Source organism: Polyodon spathula, chromosome 12, assembly GCF_017654505.1.
Source record: "Polyodon spathula isolate WHYD16114869_AA chromosome 12, ASM1765450v1, whole genome shotgun sequence".
NCBI lineage: Eukaryota > Metazoa > Chordata > Actinopteri > Acipenseriformes > Polyodontidae > Polyodon > Polyodon spathula.
Genome location: NC_054545.1, coordinates 18,462,601 through 18,478,473, shown reverse-complemented (window position 1 = coordinate 18,478,473; position 15,873 = coordinate 18,462,601). Strand labels below are relative to the sequence as shown.

Sequence of the window (15,873 nt, the reverse complement as noted above, 5' to 3'; positions counted from 1 at the left end):
AATCGTAAATCTCGAAAAACTACTCACTTCTAAATCTTTTGTAGTCATTTTTGTATTACTTTAGTATAAATACATGTTAATTTAGATTCATATGTTGTTTTTTTCCCCGACTTTATGTGAATGAAAAGACACAAAAGCGCCCGTTTTCTCATTGGAAATAGTGATATTTTGAAATTTACCTGTCTTGGTCACAAAAGCAAAGTTTGTGGGGAATAATAGCCATTTTCTATACTTTTGCGGCATAAGCAATTAGGAAATAACACTTACTACCCAGGAACCAAAAAAAAATAAAAAATTGTTATACGGTGCTATGGATCAATTGCCACAGATTGCTGACAGTAACTGTTAGGAATGACTTTGCCATGCAGACCTCTGAAACTTAATTGCACAATTAATCTTTACGCAATACAATTCCATTAAGGCAGGGTTCACAAACTCACAATAGGTTGATTTTTCAAGAGCACATTGTGACAGTATTATGCAGTTGTACATTTCAGTAAAATGTTACTACTTCTTTATAATACTGTAGACTGATTAGTACTTAAAGTGTCCTTTCTCAATGTCAAATGCCATTAACATGGCACACTGAAGTGAGCACTAACACTGGCGTGCTAATTCTGTCAGTCAGTCCCAGAGCAATGAGATACTGGTGCGTTTACATTTCTATTCCATTATGGTTGCAAAGGAATACAAAACATTCCCTACATGTCCATTTTTTGTATTTTGCGAATGCAGCATGGAATTACAGTACAGGCATACATGACGAATACCTGTTAAACAAAATATACCTGTCATGCAGTTGAATATTCTGAAATAGACCTGGGGATGCACCGCATTATGTGAGACCTTGATGAAGCCACCATGGACCCATTTGGGGACCCATGAAACACTGTACAGGTAGGTAAGCCAAGTTCATCTTGGAATACATGCTACTGTAGATAGGGGAGCCTGTTTACTTCCAGCTTTAAAACAGAGATGAAATGACCTACACCCACAGGGTCAGGCAGACAAAGGGCATACCAAGCAGCAGCCTCTCAGGGAATGCCATCTGGTGACTGGTGTATAAACATTAAACAGGTGTAGCCCTGCAGAGGACTTAAATCCTATTCAGAAACTTCATTACCACTTTCACAGCCATCCTTTTTGTTTCAGTTTCTTGAAAATCTATTTTGTTACAATAGATTACATTTGAATAGTGCTGTACCTACATTAAATGTAAGTCTACTGTACCCAAGACTCCAATAAAAATGAAATCTGATCGTGTTGCTCTATTGCAGTAAACGTTTACCAGGAGACACAGTGCACACATACTGTACAGTACCAGCCCTAAATAGATAAAGATATCAAATTAAAACAACCTAAATGTAGAGACTGGAACACTTTGTACTAACCTTCCAAGACAGGAATCAAATTAAATTGGTGTATTGCAGTAGACCACAGAAACAGTATCACATGTGTACTTCACCCATGGCAGCAGAATTCAGTTATCCTCTTATTTTTAAAATGGCATTGGTACTTGAGAAAGCAGTCCATTGGTGAAAAAAGAAAATTAACATACAAAATGAGTTCATAAATAAAAATCCCTTAATCTCAAAGGAAACCTGTGTTTAATCCCAACCAAGTTAATAGTGCTGCCACCGCTGCTTGTTCCTGCTCTCTGAACACAATGGACATGTTTACGTTGACTCCAAAGTTCAGCGCTCTGTTTCAGCTCATTTAACCTTTACAATTCCATTAAACCAAGGGGCGGTCACATGAGAGGAAAAAGGCAAGGGCTAGAATACCAAAGCTTTTCCTAATTGAAACATTTCCAGTGTTATTTACATAATCCCAGCTGATGTGAAGTGCAGCAGCTCCGAGGCTCTCTCAGACAGGGACAGGATTCCTATTACTGGCCCGACACGGATACTCCCTACAGATTAATCTCTAACAGCCAACCCTCTCAAACCAGGAACAACTGCACGCAAGCTTTTATCAAGACTGAAATTTCTATCATTTTATTTAACACGACTGTTACCATCCATGCTATTTTGCTCGAGGCTGGGACCCAGTTTGAAATCATTTGTCCTGTCTTGTAGTCAGTGGTCAATGGCTTAGCTGTGATTTAATGCTACAGTACAGAACAGCTTACCAGCTATTGACACAAACACTACCTCTGCAGATCCTTTTAAAAAGCCAATAAGTTAAATGTAATAAATGCTCAAATGTTTAGAACTACCAATACTATTTAAGTGACAGTGCCCGTCGATGAAGGCTCCACCGTGTGGAGTTATGCATCTCGAGCCGAAGACATTAACAAAAGTCAAGATCCACTGCCACACAGTAAGCCTTCATTGATTAGAAAAAAAATTGACAAAAAAAAAAAATATGAAAACCTAGATTTTTTTTGAATTTGTAATGCTTCGTCAGGTACCCTTCCACTGAGGCTTTAAGAAAATAGTCCCGCAAATATTCATAAAGGATCTCATACTTAATGAGAGAACAAAAGCAAATAACTATTAAGCAAATGCCTTTTATTCGTCAAAGCAGCTTATAGTTGGACAGTGCTAGATATCCGAATAGAGCAATATTAATGAATTGTCCGCGTCTGTTTGTTCTTGCTAAAACATGCTGATCTCTAGTAGGACTGGTTGCTTTCACTGGTGCAAAGTATTGATTGGCTGGTTTTGGTGGACAATAAAATAAATTTGTATCAATTGTGTCTGTTTATATTTCCTGTCCAATAGACAAAGTAGATTTTTTATTATATATATATATATATATATATATATATATATATATTATATATATATATATATATATATATATATATATATATATATAAACACACACACAAATACATATATACATATACGTACATAGCGCCTTGAAAAAGTATTTCAGCCCTGTGGCGGAGTGTCCTGCCCCTATGTTTATTAGTGTTTTATGTTGTCTGTAGTGTGTTAATGTTGGTGTTTATGTATGAAATACACGGGATATAAATATGAGTTATGAGCACAAGTGTTTAAAATGTATATTTGCACAACACTTCACGTGCAGGTAAAATGTAATATGTGAGCAGGGGGAATTACACTGAATTAATTCACGTACAGTTATACCGACACTCCACTTGAATGGTTGATTAGCAATCGAGTCTCGGTACAGCTGTATATAAACAGCATGTTTTCACTCACTCGGGGTTGTGTGTTCGGGAAGTGGAGAATGGGTGAGAGAGAGGAGAGTAATTTAAATATAAAATAAATGCTACTTGTTGGGTTCGTCCACTTTGTTTGTTTGTCTGTCTGTCTATTTACTTTGGCCAACGCGCCTTTTATTTTCAGTCAAGCGTTTTGTTTAAATCTTTTGTTTATTATTATTATTTACAATAAAATTTACCGCCATTCATCAGAATCTATTTCTGGTCTGACGTCACCCCTGTAAAGCAATCCTGTTCACAAGCCCCCATCCCTTTTTTCACATTTAAGAGTCTCGCAGCCTGGGATTTTGATGCATTAGATTGGGAATTTTTATTTGTGAGTTACACATTCTTCAAAGAGTCCCTTCCAAAAAGAAAGAAAATAGTAAACAATAATAAAAATTAAAAAACTGAAATGTCATTACTGGGTCAATACTTGGTTGAACCACTCCAGTGTTGCTCTGGCAGAGTGTTTTGGATCATTGTCCTGTTGAAAGACAAACTTCTTCCACAGTTTGAGTTTTTTGGCAGGTTTTTATCCAGGTTTTCTCTGTATTGTGCGCCATTCATCCTTCCACCAATCCTGACAATACAGCCAGTCCCTGCTGCTGAAAAGCATCCCCATAACATGATGCTACTACCGCCATACTTGACGGTGGGGATGGTGTTACCTGGCTGGTGTGCAGTGTTTGATTTGCACCACACATACCGCTTAGCGTTCAGGCCAGAAAGTTTCACTTTAGTCTCATCAGACAACAAAACGTTCTGCCAGATAACTGCAGTATCTTCTAGGTGACGTTTTGCAAACTCTTTGTGGGCAAGGATATGGGTTTTTTTCAGCCAGGGCTTCTTCCTTGCCACTCTCCCATAAAGGCCCTTTTTGTGGAATGCCTTGGAGATTGTTGATACATGAACATCATTGTCCATCACAGCCACTGACTTCTGTATCTCATTCACAGTCACAGTTGGCCTTACAGTAGCTTCCCTAAGAAGTGCCCTTCTTGTCCGGCAACTATGTTTAGAGGGGCAGTCTGATCGAGGCAGTGTGGTGGCAGTTACGTATTTTTCCCACTTCTGTCCGATGGGCTGCACTTCATCGTTTTTTTGTATCCTTCCCCAGATTTGTGCTTCTCTATAATCAAATCCCTGACTTGCTTATAATGCTCTTTTGTCTTCATTTTGATTCTTTTTTTTTCAAAGTCCCTACCATACTGTTGGACCATACAGAGAGACCGGTATTTATCCTCACAGATTAATTTAAAGCAGGTGATCCACTAATTTCTTACACAGGTGGAGTCCATCAACAAATTGTGTGACTTGTTGAGGTAATATATTGCACCTGAGCAAATTTAGGCTTGCAATTACAAAGGGTATGAATACTTTTTTAATCTAATGATTTCCGTTTTTCATTTTTAGTAAATCGTTGAAAATTTTTCTTTTGGTTTGACATGGTGCTCAAGGCTTTGTAGAGCAGTGGGGAAAAAAATCATAATTTAATCCATTTCAAATTCTGAATCTGAGACTCTTAAATGTGAAAAAAGGGATGGGGGCTGAATACTTTTTCAAGGCACTGTATATATGAACTGAGCTTTCAATAAAGCAAGTCAAAATGAAATAGCTGACATTTGTGCAGACTGATCTGAAGTTGTTCACAGTTGATGCTGTGATGTTCCAGTCTATTAGAAGCTGCTACAGCTGGTAGTGAATTGGTGGATGACACTGAATCATTTTATTTATTGTTTTAAAAGTTTTTTTTTTTTTTGTTTTTTTTGTTTTTTTTAAAGTGATTTTAAACAGTATTGTCCCTAGACAAATACATATAGCCTACAGTAGCCAGGTTTAAACTAAATATATGTAAGCAATTTAAATGTATTTTGAAGTTAATGTTTTAAAAGGACTTTTTGGAGTTCTACACTTCCCAACAACCCCTCCCCTCTCAACAGGAAACAGATTTATTTTTAAAAGGTGGCCTATCCCTGCCAGCCTCTGCAGACACAACTCCACTGGAGCCCCCCACCCTCTCCACCCTCTCCACCCTCTCCTTGCAGTGACTCAAGAGTCAAACTAATACTAACAATAAAGGGCAGAAAAAGGTCAAGGTAGGGAGGAGCCCACAAAATCTGACTGCAACAGAACATTCTTTCCACAAAGGTAAGGTTTCAAATTCCTTGACTTGTAAGCCCATTTTGAAAATAAAAGCTCTATTAGTATTTCTTGTAAACAGTTACCGGTATAGAAAGAAAATGTCTATTTGCTTATTTCAGCGAAATGTCATTGCTGAATTTTAACACTGTAGACCTGTTCTTTCTCAATGTAGTTTAACTTGTAAGCCCATTTAGAAAACAAGCTCTTTTGGAGTTTCCTTTAAATAGTTACCAGTATAGAAACATGTCTATCTACAAATGCTTGTATTTTTTATTTGTATCCCTAAGAAACAGCAACTCATATTTATAAAACACATCAAACAGAGATGATAAAATACGGACGAGAACATTTAAAACTCAGAACACGTTGATCACACTGTACCTGAAACAGAGACAAGGTCCCTTTTGTAACTATATCATAGTTATCAAAATGCAGGCTCAGTTTGTTTTCCCCTGAGATGACTTGCCTATTAAATATTAAGGGTGCTGGAAAGCTTTGATCTCATTTCCCTCCTCCTCACCGCCTCCATGGAGACTTGAGCAAGATAAGAACTTTAAAGCCCTGCTTTATGTAACTCCCTATTTCTAAAACTCAAAGAAAAAGCAGATGCGCACCCACACTGCAACTGCAGGCTTTTATCTATATATTAAAATTAAACACAAATATAGAGTAGTCTCCGGCTAAGAGAACACCCCTCGAGTAGCAAGTAAAGTGTTCTTATAGCCGAACTGTTCTCCAAGACAGTTAGCAGACACGATACGCATCAAAAAATAAATAAAAACTTATGTATTACTTGTCATGACACATGTGCATCAACATTTAAATGAATAGAATAAGTAAGAGAAAAAGCAATAGGCAAGTGTATGTTTATAAACTATAATAAAAAAGTAACAGACAAACTAACGTTAACAAACTGTCAAACTAAATTAATACAGCACCCCTGCACACGTTAAATGCAGAAGCAGCTCTTGATTAAATTATGAATACCTGTACAGGAGCAATATTCAAGACATGCACAAAATTATTGAACAGTATGGTGATGCAACTCACCAGAACGGCAAAACACTAAATTGCTCTGTGACTTGTGTCTTATTTAGGTTTTTTTCAGGAGCTCGAACAATTTCCAACTACTGGTAGCAACAGAAACAGCGGCGCATTTTGCCGTTTGTTTATTGAGGCTAGCAATGAGGTGCAATTTATTCTCAACTGAGTTGACATAGTTGAATAAAAGTTAGTTTGATTGATTCTTAACAAAAATTAAAAATAACATTCAGCATTAAAAGCTCCATCAAAACGCGCTCTGGCTGGATATTACATTCTTAAAAAATGAGCTTAATTAACCCTTTGCGGTCCTATGTTGGACCAAGTCCGACGTTACAATTTTCCCTTTCCTGTCTGACATCATCAAAAGACGTAAAGCGCTGGTCTCTAGTCGTTTTTTTCTCTGGAAAAATACGAGAAAACCTTTCAATGGCCGAGTGGGACCAATAGGAGCTGAATGAAGCCGAAAAAAAGGGGCCTATTTGAGCAATACAGATAGCCCCTGCACCACAGAGATAACACAGACACATAAAGGAGATAGCTGCTCCGCATTCAGCGCTCAAAGAATATTAGACATGTGCAGAGGTTTTTGAGATATTACAGTAATAAAATAATGATCTGGATCACATTATTGAGGAGTTTGGTGATAAAAAGAGTGATCAGGAGAAAAAATACAGCGAACAAGGGGTGGGGCTTGGCTGGAGATGCAGTACTGATGTCCTTTTGCCATGCAGTGCCTTTTAAACCCGTTTTACTCTGAAAAAAATATATTTTAAAACAGGGTGTAAAATAAACTGCACGTGTGAAAATATATTGGACCTGATGCGCCTGACAATCGCTGAATAAATGGACTGCAAAGGGATGAACTCTAGAACTCAAGCATGCAGTGTTATCTAAAAAAAGGTATCAGCAGGTGCTGTACTCTCAAAAGAATACCTGAAGATCCACATACAAAAACACTGCACAAATCAGGCCAACTTCTAGGCCATCCAATCAACCGAGCACCTCTCCGATGGGAACCTACCGCATGTACTGCAGCACCAGTAAAAAATAGAAACATTTTCCAACCTTGCTGTGCTAATAGGGCCCAGAGAGAGCAGTGCAGCCTATTCATTGTGACAACTTAATTACAGACCCAGCCAAATCACTTGTGTTATATTTACACTTGAACATGGCACCCCAGCAGTGTATTTATAGCAGGAAATAACTTATTAAAAGAAAGAAGATAGAGACAAAATGGACTTGTAACAGAAGGGGCTCTGGTGGTGCTTAGTTTATTGTGTAATTTATCAATAAGACTTGAGGAGCAGCTGGAGAATTTGGCTTTATTCCAGAGCAAGTAAGCATGTCAGCATAAAGCCAACTCTGGAATCAACACTGCAACAGGGTGCTGTGTCATGAACTATCACAATTCAATGTTTTATCCCCGCTGTGTCCCTAAACTACTAAAATCAGTTCTACCAAGTTCCTTTCTGTTTTTCTAAACTTCATTTCCACTCTTGGAGCAGGCATGGCTTTAACGTCGACCAGCTTTCCTGAAAAACACTAGAATGCGACTCATTGACCAATGTCACTACGCAAGCCGTCATCTCCCACAGAAGACAGCTACAGTTTTAAATCATTTTAATGAAAACATTCACAGCAGCACTATGGAATGCAATAATAATGTTTCCTTCATTTTTAGACTGTATAGTGGGAATGATCCACATTTGTTTCAGGAAACTTGTAAAGGAACAGATTGGGTTTACACAGCCCTCCCAGCAATAAAATCAAGATTTCTTACCAAAAATATCTATCAGGGCTTGAATTTCAGCGCGGGAATCGTGCATTTTCCAAGTTGCTCCCGCATATCTGCAACTTTCAGTGTGGGAAACTCCCACAGAGATATTTTAAAAGACACCAAGCTGCTGTATTTTTCACCCAAATTAGAATGCCTGAAACGCTATAACAAATCTCTAAGGAAGTGGGTGTCAGTGACGAAACTACTGCGAGCTGCATTCCGAGTAGCTCTGGTTTAAATAATAAAAGTAGTGCTGGATATTTTAAGTGCCTCGAAACTTTATTTTCTCGTACGTGATTCTTGGCTGCTATCTTTAAGGATTATATAAACTCAGTACACTGCAGTAAGTAAAGAGTTTTGAAAAAAAAAAACAATATAAGGTCTATCTAGGTTTTTTTCCAAGCAGTGACTTTCGCTTTAACTCTTAAAACTCAGTCCCATTCATTTTGGGGCGCCAGCGCACCAAAGGTTACGCACATATTACTCAGGCACTGTAAAAGCCACCTACCCGGCTTGTTTAAAAGTACAGACTCTGGGCTTTCCAAAGACGTATTCAGTGTGTGTATGCGACGCTCCCAGCTGGAACTACGATTGCCTGAAGTTAATGGTGCAGAGTTTTTTCTTTTTTTTTTTTTTTTTTTTGAGCCATCTGCCATTAATATATATATATATATATATATATATATATATATATATATATATATATATATATATATATATATATATATATATATATATATATATAAACCTGATTTTTTTTTTTTTTTTTTTTTTTTTTTTTTTTACACAAATATTGTCATCTCTATCACATATAGTATGCCTTATCCTGTTGCAACTTACATAATATGAACAGAAATGTTGTGGCCTTTCATTTGATATGTTACATGCATGCAGTACAAACTATCCAGTAGTTAAACATACATAAAATGAAAACTGTGAAAAACAGGCAGAAATAGGGCTGAGTGTAAAGAGTTAAAAAAGAAATGGAGCGCTGGTTAAAAAGAAAAGCACCTTTTTCTTCTGTTGCAGCAAAATCTTCATGTCAGATAATGGCAAAAGCAAGAGTGCACTGTCTCAGTGATGAACAGCTGTTCGGTCTCCTGAAAACAGCTTATTTTAAACCAACACCAATGTGAATGATGACGCAGTAAAATATATATAGTTTTTATATGCAAAAGTGCCTTTTCTTTTGCCATTCCTCACTAAAATTTTGGAATCCCTCCCATTGGCTACAGCATAGGGGGTAAATCCCCCCAGCACATAAAAATGAAATTCATCCCTGATACACGGTATATATTTTATGTATATACCAGTCATTCCATATATAAGGTCATCAGATTTTTTTTTATCAGATATAAAATAAAAAAAAATAAAAAGTTGGTTTGCTACCCAAATATTGTTGCTACAATAAAAACTACCTATACAGCCAGATTCTCCCAGTACAGCTTTCAATACGTGAACTTGAAACGGAAAACTAACTTCAAACCGTCAGCAAATTTTATAAATTATACTTTGTTCAGCAGAAAAAAAAATGCCATGCACTGTTCCTACCTAACTTTACAAACCCGAGTCAAGTTACGTCAAAGGACGCCCTGGATACCTCTGTAGAGAATGAGAAAATGTCAGCAGCATCCGTCATGTTCCTTCTGTGATGATTTCTAAAAACACAAAGCCAAAGTCCAGCCCTGCTGAGCTGGCAGGAACAGGCTGGGCTCAAGTGTATCACAATCCAGTTCTGCCAAGGCAAATCAAGAAGACCGCCAATCCACACTTCAGCACTCCTGACAGCACAGAGAAAGAGTGTAACCAGGGGCAGTGCTCAAGCAAAACCTCCAGGAAGGAAATATGAGAAAGAAGTCTTGTATCTTAACTCGAGCCAGACTTCATTACAATGCTTAGTGACTCTTAGTACAGGGACAAGGACACCTGCCAACAAACAGCAGCCCCCACCTTGTGACAAGTAGGGTGGTGGGTTATATACTGAAACGAGATCATGCTCATGCACACACTTGGCATACAGGGTTTATACAAGCCTGCTAATATGAAGTCACTGCTGTACCTTACATGGTGTCTGATATGACAGTTTGACACTGATGGCAGCAGCTTTGTAAAAAAAAAAAAAACTGGCACAAAAGGGTTACATTTTTCTAGGATAACATCCATAATTGAAGTTGATCGAGAGAATCAGTCTGATTTTGCGTTTTCATAGACACTGAAAATAAAAAGTTGCAAGCTTTTTTTGCTTTTTTTTTTTTTTTTTTTAACTATTAGAACAAGATGAAAACTAAGGCTTGAGGAAACCCCCCCAGACATTAAATCTGCTCAAAACTGGGTGCAGGTGAAGCCTCACCATGCTGGAGATGTGACAGACACCACACTAAACTTATGGTAACAAATGTCTGCACAAAGTTTTTTTTTTTTATATATAAATAAACTGGTTCTCCAGAGTATCATGCAAAAATGCAACATTCACATGTACAGTGGAAGTACCCTAATACAGACAGATGGACAGACATTACAGATGGGCATACATTGCTAAAGTATGTTTGTGATGAAATTCAATTAATGTTTTATTTTTAATCTCATTATAGTTATTTGAATTATTTACATTAAGAGCTGTATCCTGTTACCAAGGCCTTAAGGCAACATATGTTAATTATAAAATGTCCTTGTTGCTTCAACAGAATTCTTCCTATTGGAAAAAAGCTATATGCTGGGTTACTTAATTAGGGTGAAAGTTGTGTTCCACTTAGTGAGACAAAAATGACACTAGTCTACTTGTGGAGGTGAGGGCCCAGTGTCAGGCTGTGTGTCAGGGAGCACGCCACACAAAAATGCAAGTAAAGCTCTTGAGCATTTTTATTAATGAAAATAAAGAACAAAACACTTAACAAAAGTAAAACAGTAAACAAAAAAGCCTTGCTGACTGAGTGACTTGCTTTCCTAAACTGGTACTTTTGTATCTTGCAGCTGAGTTAATTGCTCAATGAAACAATCAACTTTGCCACTTGTCTCTTAATAGGGTGACCATATATGGGCTAGGTATGGGTCAGTTTACTAGTTTTTGGGTTTACCGCGGTTTAGGTACATTATGGTATTAATACTGTTCCTTTTATTCTAAACCGCAATTATCGTAATTCCTTTATACAACTGTTAAGTATTTTTCAACTGCAAACATGCTTCTTCTAAATCAAGAGATGGTACTTGAAGCCTTAGCAAAGTGTCTGAGGAAGATCTTTTGTGAACTGATACTGTATTTTGATAAGGGTTTTGAAAGAAACTGTCAAACTACACAGAATACACGTTTCAATTGCTGCGTTCTGTTACCCAGAGCTTGCTGCTCCGGCTCCTGTTGGCTGCTGTCTTTCTGACGTCACTCGCAGCTTTTAGAGAAACGCCTTCTCCAAACCTTTCGCCATAGCACACATTTTCAATGTGTTATATTTACATATGTCTGGATTATCAACAGCCAGTTTAATGTAATCGATTAACATTAACTATTGTAAAATTATACATCACTTAACACAGATTTAGTACATTATGTTAATTCTATAATGATAAAATGTTGTTCACCTCCCCTAATAAGGTGGCAGCAGTAGTTTTAGTGGTTATTTGCATTACGATTAGCAGGTCACGTGTGATCTTTCTGGTTCACAGCCGCAGCCAGCCTCCTGCAGTAACATATCCAAGCTGTGCTGGGCTCTGCAGAATCTGCACAGAAAGAATCTTTAGTTTTGTTTATAACAGTATTAATTTTTTTTTTAGGCAAGTGAAGAAATCTTTTTTTTTTTTTTTTTTTTTTTTTTTTTTTTTTTTTTTTACAAACTCCACACGTGTAATAATCATTGGAAGCTTACTTGTGCAATGTCGTGACATGTAGCTATAAATCCAATAACATGTTTTAGAAATAACATATTTTATTTATCTGGTTGGGAAAAAAAAAAGCAACATCTCTTCTCTTAAATAATAACCTGTGGTACATGTTTGTGTTTTAAGCAATAAGACCGATCATTTCCCAATTCTATTTACCATCAGCTAAACTAAGTATTTATTTAATTTTATACGTTAAAACGTTTTAACAAACTACAGCACCACGTCATTTTGAGCAAAAAACAGATCTTAATACTGTTGTAGTATAACATTGAGAGTGTACAACTTTAGCTTTTTTCTTTTTTCTTCTAATTGTCTTTATAAAAAAGAAATGTACCAAGTTATTTGGCATAGTAAAATACTAAATACCAAATGTTTAAATCATTCCATGAAAGAAAGTGTGATTTGTTGGTTTTATTTTTGTGAATTGCAGTAATTTAAGTGTTTTACATTGGTCTTTCTTCATTTAAGCCTTTATTTTATAACTTGCATGATGTACTGTATACCGTGATATTAAGGTTTTGTTTTTTTTAACGGTTATCATACCATGCAAATTTTATACGGTTCAACCAAAAAATTGCAATATATGGTCTACCGATGTCCCTATATAGGGGCTATCCTATACACGGTATATATATATTATATATATATATATTATATATATATATATATTATACTATATATATATATATAACATTTATTTATTAAAGTGCAGAGTGAAAGCTCTCCCACACAGCTTCATAAACAATATAGTTATATGAATTCCAATATCCACACTACAATTACAGGAGCCTTTATGTTTATTGAATCCCAGCCAGGACAGTGATAACTATTGCAGATAAGGAATTTAAAGGTAAACTCATATTGGTTTTAAATAGGACTGAGCTAAATCACCTACATTTCTAACCAACTGGAAAATGTACAATCCATATACAAGTATAAACATAATCGTTAAAGTTTTCAGTGCCCATGCAACTGCACAGCATAGGCAACATTTTGAGTGAGTTCTGTAGGCACACCTTCACAATTCCTTGACAATCAGGTTATCAAAGTCAGTAGACTGACCGAGAAGAGTGCATTTCATATTTAATTAAAAGGTTTACTAAAAGACTACTGAAGCCAAAATAAAACACGATGCATTGTAGACTGCATACTATTTAGACAGACTTTTCAAGTCTATGTAATTTCCATGCTATGTACTGTAGCACACATGGTCATGACACACAACCAGAACAAAATCAGACCTTTTCTCTTTCTATTCCCAAGCAACAAAGCCGTTACCTTGCTTGAACTGTCATCTCAGTACTGTATGCCTTTCTCTGTGATAAACCATTAGCATGGTTAGTCTCATTAAGGGCTCCTGAAAACTGGTTCTTTCAACAGAGAGATTAGCGGAGACGTGTTAAAATAAAACCTGATCCAAACAGGTTTTTCAATTAGTAACATCTGATTCAGGAACTTCAAGATGGGAGATTTCCACTGGGCAGGCTAACCAGCAGCTAATAAAGGGGCTCATTGGTGCAGCACAACGTGTACTCGTTCTGAAGACATGAAGACGTTGGGGCCCATGCAACGCCCAGCAACGTCACAGACATAGCTGATTCTGAAGACGTGGGGGCCCATGCAACGCCCAGCAGCGTCACATTCATAGCTGCTCAGGGCGGGTTTGACTGTGTCCTTATTGTTTCCAAATATTTATCCTATTGCAGTGAATGCCTCCTTTCAATTCCTGCCTTCAAGGACATAAAATACTAAGGAAGAGACCAACCATGAGGTTTTACAAACACAGATCAGCAATACTCACTAATTTGTCTGGTAAACTTCCTGTTCTCAGTTTTCTTTGTCACTTGCAGACAACTAGAGTCTGGAAATCGAGGACTGCACGGTATAGTCAGTACAGGGATGCAGTTGCCGTTTTTTGGTTTGGATTTGATTTGATTAACTAGATGAACTAGTCAACATTAAGATTTAGTTATTCACCCCAAATTTCTTTTGGTTTTAGGTTTCCAATAGAAAAGCCAATATTAGCCAAGCTAATAGTAAACAGAAAACCCAAGGCAATGCAAATCAATCAGTTAAAACACTTGCAATGAATCTTATCCATATCATTTAAATTAAACCCTTTAAAAAAAATGCATGCAGAAAGCATAATAGGTAAGTATGGATATCTGTATTTATAAAAACAAATCTAAAAACACACATTTAAACTATTAAAAGTACCATATTCAATTTGGCGGTGCATCGTTTATTTTAAATTGATCAAAAAGACTGCTGCGCTTAAAAGAGGGTGTCGAATTATACAAAGACGGCCTTTATTAATAATACTACTACAATTTTCAAATGCTGCAATATTTAAATACATGATTTATGACATTTTAGAAGTATCACGGTTGCTTATTTTCTGTAATACGGTAGCCTATCTGTATGCAACAGCATGTGTGGCTAACCTACCTTGACTACAGTACATTTATCAGTGACAGTTACCGAGAGCCTATTAGGTGGGAGTTGGAAGGACTGAGGGTACTGTACCAGCGAATCAGGAGTGTGTATTCGTTGTTAAGGGGCGGGACAATGTTGGTGTGGCAGTTAAATCCAAGGGTGTGACGAAGATGTTTTTCTACATTAAAAATTACCTCAGAATATCAACTTCATTTCTGTAAAAACCTACTCTGTTATTTTGTTTTTCTCTCACTGTAACTTGCTTGTTCATAATTTCTGTGCAAGAGAAACCGAAAATAAAATTGTTTTTATTTGTACGAGAATTACAATTGAACTATCAACAAAACAACAAAACCACCTATAAGGACTTCTGTTCTGTAAGTAGTTTATCTTGGATTTTCTTTCAGAACCATACCATAAAATAAAAATGTGCTTACTATGTGTGTGTGCATTAGTTTGTAATTTCCGTGCTAGATTGAGATTACTATGTGTGTGTGCATTAGTTTGTAATTTCCGTGCTAGACTGAGTATGCCGCCTCTTCAGGGTCGTTACAGGCACACAGTCAGTGTTACGCGTTTATTTGTTTACTCTGTGTTTTTTTAATAGGCAGAGAAAAAAATACCTTACTGTTTACTGATAGCGGCGTTTATTCGAGAGCGGCCTCTATTATAAAGCTGATATGTGACTGCAGCGTCAATACGAGGGCAGCGGCAAATTGATGCAATACGGTATCTGCCATGCTGTTATACTCATGTCACCTACATGCACAAGTCTGTGTTTATACTGCTCAATGAAACACTGGAAAGGCAGAATAGGGTTCAAAACAACCCTTAAAATAACCCTCTGGTTACCCCAGTCAGACAGGGACGTGCTCGGCATCAAAATACCATCAATTCTTGCTAAAAACAAAGTCGGATTACACAGATCTTCTACATGGTTTTGTACAAACCTAGAAGTCAGTTATTGTAAATTACAATTTTACAAAATAACAGGGCAATGACCGAACAGGATATTAAGTTTAATCACTTAATCTGTCATGGAGAATGTCGGCTCTGGGTTTATTATAATGTTAACCCTGGTTTCACCCACACTCAAAATGAACACATAAGAGAGATAAATTATTATTTTATCAAAATTCTGACTATGGAAAAAAAACAGGAGCAAATACCATACCTTATTTTATCGGTAAGAGTAATAGATGAAATAAAATCTGGAGGTACATTCATTTATTTTTTGTTTTCTTCTTCTAATAGATACCTTGCATACTTTTAACTAGTGAAACGTGTGCTTTAACAATGTTATACAAACAATAACTTGCACACATAGCTAACTAATGTCACTGTTTAATAAAACAAACCCAGTTTTTTTTGTTATTTTTTTCTTGGTTGATATGCCTTATTCTGTTATTACGTCTTAATTTCT

The 15,873-nt window shown here is 36.7% G+C and overlaps 1 protein-coding gene across 2 annotated transcripts in view; it reads right to left on the bottom strand.

Moving 5' to 3' along the window:
- numb (NUMB endocytic adaptor protein) overlaps positions 1–15,873 on the bottom strand; it is a 74,347-nt gene that overhangs the window by 28,541 nt on the left and 29,933 nt on the right. The window contains exon 1 of one of the 2 annotated variants that reach the window (XM_041264953.1): positions 1,392–1,635. The exons of the other annotated variant lie outside the window; for it this stretch is intronic. The gene's annotated coding sequence lies outside the window, so the exon portion shown is untranslated. Of the gene's footprint in view, positions 1–1,391; positions 1,636–15,873 lie in introns of those variants that run through there. 2 annotated transcript variants of the gene reach the window in all.